This window comes from Loxodonta africana, chromosome 6, assembly GCF_030014295.1.
Source record: "Loxodonta africana isolate mLoxAfr1 chromosome 6, mLoxAfr1.hap2, whole genome shotgun sequence".
NCBI classification, from domain to species: Eukaryota; Metazoa; Chordata; class Mammalia; order Proboscidea; family Elephantidae; genus Loxodonta; species Loxodonta africana.
In genome coordinates this window covers 63,823,670-63,835,022 of record NC_087347.1, presented here as the reverse complement: position 1 = coordinate 63,835,022, position 11,353 = coordinate 63,823,670, and the positions used below count along the sequence as shown (strand labels likewise).

The 11,353-nt window shown below is 36.2% G+C and overlaps 1 pseudogene; it reads right to left on the bottom strand.

Moving 5' to 3' along the window:
- Window positions 1–549: 549 nt before the first annotated feature.
- On the bottom strand, window positions 550–1,601 carry LOC111749474 (TM2 domain-containing protein 1-like; annotated as a pseudogene).
- Between the last annotated feature and the right edge of the window lie 9,752 nt (window positions 1,602–11,353).

Below are 11,353 nucleotides of genomic sequence, written 5' to 3'. Positions count from 1 at the left end.
ATATTTCTCCTCACAAAATCTTACTTCCCATTTTTACTATCAGTATGTCAATCCAACAGCTCTCAACTGAGTTATTGCAGGCATTTCTATACTCCCTGTCTCTCTCTTTTAATTTACCTTTTAGACTACCATAAAATGAGCTATCCTAAAAGGTCCCTCTCATATATAACTATCATTTAAAAAAAAAAAATTCCAAGCTCTCTTCATTTGTTCCCACTTAAATTATTTAACTGCAAGGAATAGTGTTTCTCAATCCTGGTTGTACATTGAAGTCACTAAGGAGATTTAAAACCATATGGATTCCTGAATCAGAATCTCTCAGAGTAGGGCCCAGCCATCAATATCTTTTTAAAAGGCTCTTCATGTTATTCTAATGTGCAGCCAAGGTTGAAAAGCATTGATATAGAACTAGATCAAGTCAAAGTTGGGAAATATTGTCCTAGGCCTAGGGCTATGATACAATGATACACCAAAATCACCTGGGGGAGCTTATTGACACTGCTGGAATCTCTGGTGGAGGGTACTGAGGATTTGTGTGTGTGTGTTTTAATAAGTCATATTTTTATTTTTCATAAGTGAAAATGACAAGTGGCAACTTGTCTTTGGAAAAGACATTAAAGAATATCAGGGTAATAAGCTATCTTATAGAAATAGTAGCCTCAGAAAGACTGTATTATAAAACCAAAAACCAAACCCAGCGTCATTGAGTCGATTCTGACTCATAGAGACCCTACAGGACAGAGTAGAACTGCCCCGTAGAGTTTCCAAGGAGCACCTGGCAATTCAACTGCCAACCTTTTGGTTAGCAGCCGTAGCACTTAACCACTACCCACCAGGGTTTCCAGACTGTATTATACAGCCCTCAAAAAAAAGTCTTATTAAATACATCTCAGAACATGTTTTTAACTAAAATAACAAAAACAAAATTATCAATAACAACAACAAAAAAATATTTAGTACCCATGAAGTGGTATGTGAAGAAAGAAAAAGGGAAATTTGGAAATTCACACACAAAGTTCTCCGTTAAAATCAAAGAGGCGCAAATCTGTTTTTTTAAATAGTAACAGATAATACTGTTTTTCTAACTATTTTGTTAGTAATGCTCGATCTGGTTCCATGGTAATCTATAACGTAACTTCTTCCATCTGAAGGTCCAACAATATGCACTGAAATAAGAATGAAATCAATTAGGCTCCCAATTCCACGAAGCCCTCCAGTATAAAACTTTAACAAACCCCAGGCAGGGTATCCAAGGTAAAATAGATCTACTCCCAGCCATCCAAGAAAAAAAAGACAAGAGTAACTGCCATTTTGTATGAATAGCCCTTTACATTTCCACAAGATGTGAGCCTGAGAAAATCAACTTCACTTCCAGTAAAATGTGTTTCATTGCCACTGAAATCCTTACGAGCTATGCTGGGTGTTGGAAAACATGAAACGAGCTGTGTCGTTTGTACAGTTAACCGGTTCTTGCATGACATCATTTATTTTTGGATCTTTACAAATATATACTATAGAACTGACACAAACCCAGGGCACCCAGAAGCTGAGTGGTTAAAGCCTTCGGAGCGGCCAGGCTTGGAAGGCCAGGCAGCCGCCATGCTGGGTGAGAATTTCTATTTTTAACAAGCTCTTCAGGGCATTCATGGGGCCCTGGTGACACAGTGGTTAAGCGTTCAGCTGCCAACCAAAAGGTTGGAAGTTCAAATCCACCAGCCTCTCCTGGGAAACCCTATGAGGCAGTTCTACTCTGTCCTATAGGGTCGTTACAACTCAACAGCAACAGGTTTGGCTTTTTCAGGGCATTCATATTCGGTAAAAATGATCCTACTTTGGTGGCCAGCATTTGGGAACCAATTACCTCACAATGTTTTTCAATTTCTAATGTGCATATAAATCACCTGAGATTCTTGTTAAGATACAGGTTTTAATTCAGTAGGTCTGGGTTAGAGCCTGAGATTCTGCATGTCTAATAAACTCCTGGGCTATGCTGCTAGTCTATGGATCATATTTTTTAATAGCTAGGACATAAGACTATACAAACCTTATAGTCCCAATAGGTGGGCTTTCTCACTTTTTCTTACTAGCATCATTTGCAGCTTTGCTCTGGCCATTTTAACTTTATAATATGTTCTTCTCCTCCCTTAGGGACCACACACCCCACAAGTCTCAATTTTTTAATTCTATAGGAAATTCTTGATCTCCATTTTAATTTATAATAATAATAATTATATAACCCCCAAAGGTGTTAAGGAGCCCTGGCGGCTGATAATCAAAAGGTCGGCAGATGGAACCCACCAGTGGCTCTGTGGGAGAAAAGACCTGGCAATCTGCTTGTGTAAAGGTTACAGCCTAGGAAACCATATAGGGCAGCTCTAATCTGTCCTAGAGGGTCACTGTTAGTCGGAATCAACTCGAAGGCACCCAACAACAACAAAGTCTTGCTGCTCCACTTTGAAAATTCCATTCTAAGGTAGCACTTATCTCATCTTTGTCTGCATATCCAGTTAACTATCAACTGGCTCATGGAGTCGTCACTCTGCTACTGACTTTTAGAGAACAGCAGCAATTTCCCAGAGTGAAAACAATGACAATAGGACAGAAAAAGAATCATAACAATCCATATATCATCCAAATCCACTTCGTACCAAATGTAAGTGTAGATATGCCATTTTATAATTAATCTCATGCCATTTCAGATAGATTATTTTACACAGACCCAATATGGCAAATATTATAATTCTGAGTATTTCAGAATGATAATTCTGTAAAAGTGTTCAGCTGAATTTAAGATTTCACGTTCTGACGCATCTTCATCTGAACATATAAGAGCTATTAAAAACTACTCAGAATATGTAAGAGTTATTATCAAAAAGGTATATGATAAGTGTTAGGATACAATTCTCTGCATTCCAAAAATAAACTGACAAAAATAGTTTGGATATGTTCATAATATATATTTTTTCTAGTCAATATACCAAAGAAAAAACTTGCTGTCAAGTAGATTCTGACTCACAGCGACCCTACAGGAAAGAGTAGAACTGCTCCGCAGGGTTCTCAAGGAGCAGCTGGTGGATTCGAACACCACCCTTTTGGTTAGCTGCCAACCTCTTAACCACTGTGCCACCAGGGCCCCAGCCAATATAAACTGCCAAAACTAATAAAATGCATGAGAAAATATAAGCTACATAGACCATTTAAGCTAAAAAATTCTAACTCAAAAAAAAAAACTCATTATTTTTTACTCTGCTTTGAAGTAGCGACTACAAACCCGTCCAGGAAATCCTCACGTAAATATTCAATTGAAGGACAGAGTTTGCTGAAGAAAGGACCTTTATAATTCTTTAAAAGATCCAAACCATGTTATTTTTAATTGACCAGATTAAACTTAATGTTAAAAACATGATTTGTTTTTAGAGAGGATGATAGCTAGGTTTTTCATATATATACAGTCATGTGTCGCTTAACGTCCATGATATATTCTACAAAATAGGACATTATGCCATTTGGATGTTGTGCAAACACCATATTATATACAGGCAGTCCCCAGATTACAAATAAGTTCCATTCCTAAATCTGTCTTTAAGTCAAATTTGTATGTAAGTCGGCATAGTCAGGAATAGTCTGTATCTATTGTCAGTTAGTCAAATATTTGTCTTAATATATAATATATAGTGTAACTTTCTATGCATAAACATTAAAGAAACACTTCCAGATACACTAAAACATCTTTAACATAATACAGTAATAATAATGTTTTGATGTGCATCAAAGTAGCACCCGTTTGTTATTACGAACCATTGTATGTACCTCAAATTTTTAATATAATAGGCTTTACAGGGATTGCGTTGTAACTACAGGTTGTACGTAAGCACATAAGTCTACCAGACATTATGGGACCATGGACATACACGTGGTTGGACGTTGCCCGAACGGACATTATGCAGTGCATGACTGTATGTGTATATACGTTGTTGTTGTTGTGTGCTGTCGAAACCATTCCAATGCGTAGCGACCCCATCCCATGTGTTACAGAGTAGAACTGCCCCATAGAGTTTTCTTGGCTGCAATCTTTACAGAAGCAGACCACCAGGTCTTTTCTCCTGTGAAGTGGCTGGTGGGTTTGAACTGCTGACCTTTCAATTAGCAGCTAAGCACTTAACCACTGCCCCACCAGAGCTAGTTCTCTTTCTCTTTCTTGCTCTCTCTCTCTGTGTATATATATAATGTACACAGTGAAACCTGTGAAAGCCAGAATTCGACTGGACTGCCCTGTTTTTCCAGGTCTTGCAAGTTTTCTGCCTTTGACAGGATGCAATCTTATCACTTTTCTATAGCTCTGTATTAGAGGAAAATATTTGAGTGTTCCTTCTCTGACAGGTTTCTGCCTTACGTAAGTTCTAGCTTTTGCAGATTTTACTGTATAGAGTTAAATAGAGATATATACACAGATATATATGCATCTATAAAAGATATATGTGTGTATCCAAAAAAAGTAATTTTGTAAAACCTTGACCAACACAAAAGAGACAAATGGTTTGATTTGTTTTAAAAGCCTAATTATACATGTATATACTAGAGAAATAAAATAACTCCACTGGTAATTTTTATTCTTTCTAGTTAACAAAAAGGACATTCTCTGCTTCTGAATATCAAAGTTTTCAGTAAATTGGTTAATGAAATATTTGTATATGAACAATATAATTGTGTGATGCTTATCTCATATTATCATTATTGAAAAAAAATGGTGTAGTTGACCTTTGCTTTAATTATTTCGATGGATTCAGACAACCTTGGAATTAAAATTTGGCTTAACATTTTAATAGCTGGGTCACCTTGCACAAGTTACATAGCCCCTCAAAAATTCAGTCTCCTCATCTATAAATTGTGAACAATTACAGAGTATGCTATTATTAAAATGCCTGTCAAAACACCAGGAAAGGCCCTCCGTGAACGCTAATCCTCCTCTCTGACTGAATCTCCCCTTCCCTTTCCAGTTGAGACATCTGTGATGAAAGCTTGGACATTCAGAACATTTCCCACCAGGGCTCATGGTAAGCCAAATTACATTAGGTCAGAATAAAACTTCCATATACAGTTCCCTTATGCCTTGTTGCCATTCCTAAAATGCAGCTCTTCAGGACAACCTTCAAGTACCAAGTTTTAGAAAACTGATTAAATTTTTATTAGGAGAAAATTTGGCATTTTACCTGCTACTAAAAAAGTCCTGAGAGAATATTCTTTTGCTATTGGACCATGAAATTTTACTCTTGAGAATCTATCTTCAGGTTAGAAATCTAAAACAGTAAAGGTTTTATGGAGAATGAAACTTACAGCAGCATTTTTATATTAAAAAAAAAAAAATTTTTTTTTTTTTTTTTAAGCAAAGGAAAATTTGGAAACAATTGAGGAAACTGGAAATAACTCTAAAGTGGCTGGTTAAATAAATTATGCTAAAGCCATTTGGAGAAATACTATCTACTGTGATCATTAGGTATGTTTATGAAGATAATAACACTGAAATTATTTAGATTATGTCTTTGAGTAGAAAGAGCAGAATAAAAAATGTTTCTCCTGCATCTTTACAGATTTGTAAAAACTAAATGATGCACAGAAAAGTGCCAATAGTAATTATATTTGGACGGTGGACTTAAGAGCTTCCTTTTTTTTTTTTTTCCTACTCTTTTTTTATGCACTATGCTTATTACAGAAAAAGATTTACTTTTTAAAGCACAGAGACATTTGCATACCGTGAGGACATCACAGGCTCTATCACCAAGGCAAAGAGATAAAACTTCCTGGCTGTGACTTCATTTTCTCGTTCAGGCTGGCCTCAATGTTCATTTCAAGCTGATTTCATCTCTAAATTTATTCATGTGGGAGAACATGAGAACACAGTGCATTCGGCCCTGAGACCTGTAGTTCCTAAGGGATGTCTACAGACACTTGGCAGCACTTGTCAACTAACAGGAGCACCAGGCAGTAAAATATTTGTTATTCTTAAATATAAGGATACTAATGCATATCCGTGGCACAGCTCTTTATCAGTAATAACGGTTGTGTCGTGAGCCCCGTTTGACTCAAATCTTCATGATTGTTCTCTTTTGATCATAACTTATATGGAAAGAGGGATGAATGGCACTATGCAGGACCAAGCCTTCATAAAGGAAACCAGGCTAGGAATTATACTCATTGGGGCAACTAACGTTTCTAGACAAAGAATTATATTAATGATTGTCTACTACCAGGAGACAGTTCACTCTATTCTCTTCCCAGTAAAGAAATGGGTGTAACCAACTGATTGTTTCCGGTTCACAAAAACCAAAACCAAACCCACTGCTGTCAAGTCGATTCTGATTCATAGCAACCTTATAGGCATAGTAGTAGAGCTGCCCCATAGAGTTTCCAAGGAGCCCCTGGCAGGTTCAAACTGCTACGCCACCGGGGTTTCCAAGGTACTGCATTTTGGTAAATACCTCAAATTTCAGCACATTTTCTTACTCTGTGGCAAGGTCTGTAGTTTCTGAAAATTGACCTTATCTGTTCACTGAGGGGATCATAAAGCACTGCTGATTTTAATACACATAATACATTTTACAAGTAACTTTGAAAGCCAAAAATGCAGATTAGTATTTCATATTGCAGGACATAGGAGGTTACCTAGCATATGTCGAATTTGAGATGAGAGTTGCAGGCTCTTTAGAAATACTTCCATTAAGTTAGAATACTGTGATGAGTTACAATTTGCTGCTATAAGAATATTTCTACATAAAGAATGTTGGTTTGTTTGTTGTTGTTCTTTATGTTATCATTTGTTGAATGTTTATTGTACACCAGGCTTTTTTAAAAGCATGGTCTTTTATAAATCTCAAGATAATCCTATTAAGTCAGCAGTATTATTATGATTATTTACCGCTAGGGAAACTGAGGACGAAAAGAGTTTAGCTGATTTACCCAGGGCCAAACAGGCATAGCTAGGATTCAAAACCAGGTCTATTCCCTGTCTCACTCTCCTGCAATCTCTACTCTTATTCACCACATTCCACCTGCTACCAGTGTCACCGAGCTCTGTTTCTCTTCTTGTGGAGACAAGTGGACAAGATCTCCTTCTTTAACTTTCCTTCTTCATGATGTTCTCAAGAGGAAAACCAGTCCTTTCTTTACTTCTGTCACTGTATCACTCTTTTTGATATCAACACATGCACTTTTATAGTAGATCACATTTCCCAAGGACAAAATTCAGTGGCTTACTCTCCTCTTGGCTGCACTCTGAAGACACCTCACTCTTGTTCCTAAAAACAAGGTATGCCAAAGGAATTCTGGGAAACATTCCCATAGAGACCAATGAAATCCACAGAATATATATACTTATTAGTTTTCATTTCAAAAAATATTCCTTTCCTGACACAAATATTAGTCATTTTAAATGTATTTTGTTTCTCTTTTAAACTTGGGTTCAGATGATTAGAATGCTAGATTTGTTCCAAACCACCTATACTCTTTCACCTCTTCTGGTTATACGTGGGCTTCAAAGACATGATAGGGGAGATGAGATTCCAGTCTGTGATCAAAGAACAGAGCTATTCCAGCAAAACCAGCTAAGTGGAACAATGCTAACAAGATAACAATTGCCATTGTAATTATTGTTGAGGTGGCTCCTACATTTTATAGTAGCATTCTAATTAATAATACACAGAAATGAGCTAGATAATTAAATCCAAGGAAGACTCACATATTCTTTAAAATAATATTGTGTTTTCGGTGAAGGCTTATACAGCAGTTAGGTTCCCATTCAACAATTTCTACACAAATTGTTCAGTGACATTGATTCCATTCTCCTCAATGTGTGAGCATTCTCATCATTTCTGTTCTGGCTCTTCTGTTTCCATTAATCTAGTTTCCCTGCCCCCTTACATTCTCATCTTTGTTTTAAAGTAATTGTTGCTCATATAGATGATTTTTTAAAAGAGCACTAGAGCTCTAGATTCACTACAATAAAGAGCCCAATATAGAATTAAAATTTAAATTTTAAGAAAAACTTTAACATGTATATCAGTAATAATTTACTTATATGATTACTGGACACATAATATGCAAAGCACTGTGCTGGTTTTTGTGAAGGATGCAAAGATAATCTTGCACTCTAGTGAGGGAGATGAGAAATGTACACAGAAGATAGTATGTGATGCATATCATAAAATATATGCAATGAATTATTGCAAGGGATCAGAGAAAATAGAAACCAATTGTTCTATTGTTCATAATTATAAAATTCATAATAAAAGATATTTCTGAATACCCAAATCAAACCAAACCCACTGCAGTCAAGTCAATTCTGATTCATAGTGATCCTATAGGACAGAGTACAACTGCCCCAAAAGGTGTCCAAGGCTGTATCTTTGTTGCAGAAGCAGATTGCCACATCTCTCTCCTACAGAGTGGCTGGTGAGTTCAAACTGCTGGCCTTTCGGTTAGCAGCTGAGCACTTAACCACTGTACCACCAGGGCTCCTTATTTCTGAATATGGAAATATAATTGATTTAAATCAGAGCAATTCACTTAAAAGCTATATTTTTAATTATTTAGGTTTATTATATTTATCATATGTCATCTTAATGATTTTTTTTAGTCAAGCTAAATGTTTTATTAACAAGGTAGCTGGTGTTGCACTCTCCCTCCTTGATGTGACTGAGTTAAATTCAAATCTTTTCTGTTAGAAATAAATCACTAAATCAGCGACAGTTAAAACATAGCAGTTTGGACTTGCATGAATTATTCACTGTCTTCCTCCTGATCTTTCAGGCAGGAAAATCACACAAAGTACTTTCTGAAAGAATAACCGTTAGTTTTTAAGACTTCAAGTTATAATAGAGGCGAAAGTACAGTACAAATCAATAGAGAGAAAAGTTAATAATATGATCCTTTTCACCTACTCTAAGTTGTTTGTTAAAGCGGAGATGAACCAACCAAGTTAGTCTAGATAGACTAATGAAAGCAAAATAGAATTTCTTTTTTTTATTTTTTCAGGACACTGGAGGGAAAGAATATCAAGATGTGTATTTCATGTTATGTGACTTTCCATGCTAAAAGATCTCTACTTACAATGTCTGTTTTCAGGGTTGAGAACAGTATAAATTCTGATTCTGATCAAAGAGCTGGAATGATAAGAGAGAAAAAAAGAATCCAAAAACAGCTAAGCAGTATCCAACTCCTGGGTTGGGTCACATTTATGCTTCTATCCTACACAAATATATTTATTGAACATCTATTATGGTCCAGATCTCCCCCACTGTAAAATCTAAAGAAGAAATGTTAGGAAGCGAATTGAGAGGAGTCTCCTATTCATGTGGCCCCAGGGCTATCAGGCCTAGCTGGAAATCCCAATTCTACCACTTCCTAGTTCTATGGCCTTGAACAAACCATTTCATTTCTCCAAACCTAGGTTTCCTTGTCCCTAAAGTGGGTCAATTGCACATACCTTCAAAGAAGCTGTGAGGATTAAAAAGACATAAAGTAGCTAATGTGATGTCTGATATATTCCAGGCAGTCTATAAATGATAAGGCTCTAGCTCTGGCCAGTTCTAGTTGTATTTATTACATAGATATGTGGGTTATAGGACAAATTTTATCAGTTATAAAATCTCAGTTCCTTTTTTTGGCTTTAACTTTTTTTTAGATTCTTTTTTTTTTTTTTTAATAAAACCTCAGTTCTTTTATGCTTACCATTCCTACTCTTATTGCCTCATACCCCTCTAAGTAAATTTTGTTTATTGAGTCACCAAGTTGCCGCAAGCAGTCAGGGCTCTAAAATTCAGGAAACAAGGTAGCTGTTGATCTGGCAATGGCTCTGCAGCTGAGGGGAAAATGTCCTATATGTCATATAAGATGTATAACCTAAAAATGGAGTTGAGGTCTTTAACATGAGAAGGGATTTTAGGTAAAAATTCAAGGAAAACAACTCTTGAGATATAATGGTAAAAGTAAGAAGTTTTCTTGGCAGTTAGATTGATCAGTGGTTCTCCAACTCTTTCATCTCAGGATGAATGTAATTTTTATACTTACAAATTATTGAAGGTTCAAGGAGCTTTTGTTTATGTGCATTTTGTCTATTGATGTTTATGACTTTAGAAATTTAAGCTGAAAATTTTTAAATATTTACTAAATTCATTTTAAAATAATAAATATTTACTAAATTCATTTTAAAATAATAAATAGTATAAATATTTATGAAAAATGACTGCATTTTCCAAAACAAAAACTTTAATGAGGAAGATCATTTTACATCTCTGAGACGCTCTTTAATGTCTTACCTTATAAAAGAGGACTGGATTCCCATGTCTGTTTCTGCATTCATTCTACTGTGATATCACACATTACGTAGCCTCTTAAAAACTCCAACGTACAGTTATGAGAGAAAGATAGTGAATAAAGCAATTAACATCTCATTACTATTATTATAAAAAGAATTCTGGCTCTGTAGGCCCTAGCTTAGATTCTTACGGCTGCCATAAAAAAATATATCACAAATTGGATGGCCCTAAGCAACAGAAATTTATTGTCTCATGGTTCTGGAGGTTAGAAGTCCAAATCAGGGTATTGGCGTGTTCTGAGGCCTCTGAGAATGAGGCTGTTTCATGCCTCTCTTCTAGCTTCTGTTGGTTCCTGGCAACTCGTGGAGTTTCTTGACTTGTAGATGCCATGTTCAGACGGCTGTCTTTCCTGTGTGCCTCGCTGTATCTGTTTTCCTCTTTTATAAAGACAGCACTCAGATGGGTTTAGGAACTACCCTATTTTGTTATGACTTCATGTTAATCTATCTTAAAATCCTCAAAGATTCAATTTCCAAACAAGGTCATATTCACAGGTGTGGGGGTTAGGATTTCAGTGTATCTTTTTGGACATCACAATTCAATCTATGACACTCTGTCTGTTGGCCCTCCAAAATTCATGTCCTTTCCACTTACAAAATACATTTACCCTCATCCAAGCATAAGGAGTCATTGGGCTGCTAACCAAAAGGTCTGTGGTTCAAATCCACCATCTGCTCTGAGGGAGAAAGATGTGTCAGTCTGCTTCCCTAAAGATTACAGCACTGGTAACCCTATAGGGCTGTTCTACTCTGTTCTCTAGGGTCACTATGAGTCGGAATCAACTCAACAGCACACAGCAATAAAAACAACATTATTCCAGCATCTCCAAAAGTATTAACCCATTCCAGAATCAATCCTAAATCCAAAATCTCATCTTCTAAATCAACTAAATCAGGTATGGATAAAACTCTGAGTGTGGTCCACTCTGGGGCAAAATTTTTTTCTATCTGTGGACCTTTGAAACCTAGAATACAAGTTATCTG